A 532-nucleotide genomic window follows, 5' to 3' on the forward strand; every position below is an offset into this window, starting at 1 on the left:
AAGATAGGGGCGATAGGCATGGTAGGGTAAAGTAGGCGAGCTTTTCGGCGGACACGCTCGGCGGCGGGTGCTGTGATAGGGAAATGGTGCGGCAGGGGGGAGGGGGTGATATAAGGAGCGCCAGGGAGAACCGGTGAAAGATCGAGAGAGGAGAGAGAGAGAGAGAGAGAGAGAGAGAGAGAGAGAGAGAGAGAGAGAGAGAGAGAGAGAGAGAGAGAATCAGGGTGAGCCGGGGAGAACCGGGAGAGACAGGAGAGCCGGGAGAAATGGGTGTCGGGGGGTGGTGGCGGGTGGCTTGCTCGGTGGGAGAAACAGGAGACCCGGGCAGTGCAAGTCGGGCAACCTGCCTGACGATATCGTCGTTTTGGGTGTCGCGATTTCCGTTAAAATTGCTCGTTCGTGGCGAAGTTTCCTTTGAGCGTTACTTTTCATTTAGTTTATATGCGTATGTTTTTGTTTTTCAGCCACGCAGAGACGCGTACGGGTATATATGTATATATATATATATATATATATATATATATATATATAT

The sequence above is a fragment of the Halictus rubicundus genome, chromosome 16 (genome assembly GCF_050948215.1).
Source record: "Halictus rubicundus isolate RS-2024b chromosome 16, iyHalRubi1_principal, whole genome shotgun sequence".
In the NCBI taxonomy this organism is placed as follows: Eukaryota; Metazoa; Arthropoda; class Insecta; order Hymenoptera; family Halictidae; genus Halictus; species Halictus rubicundus.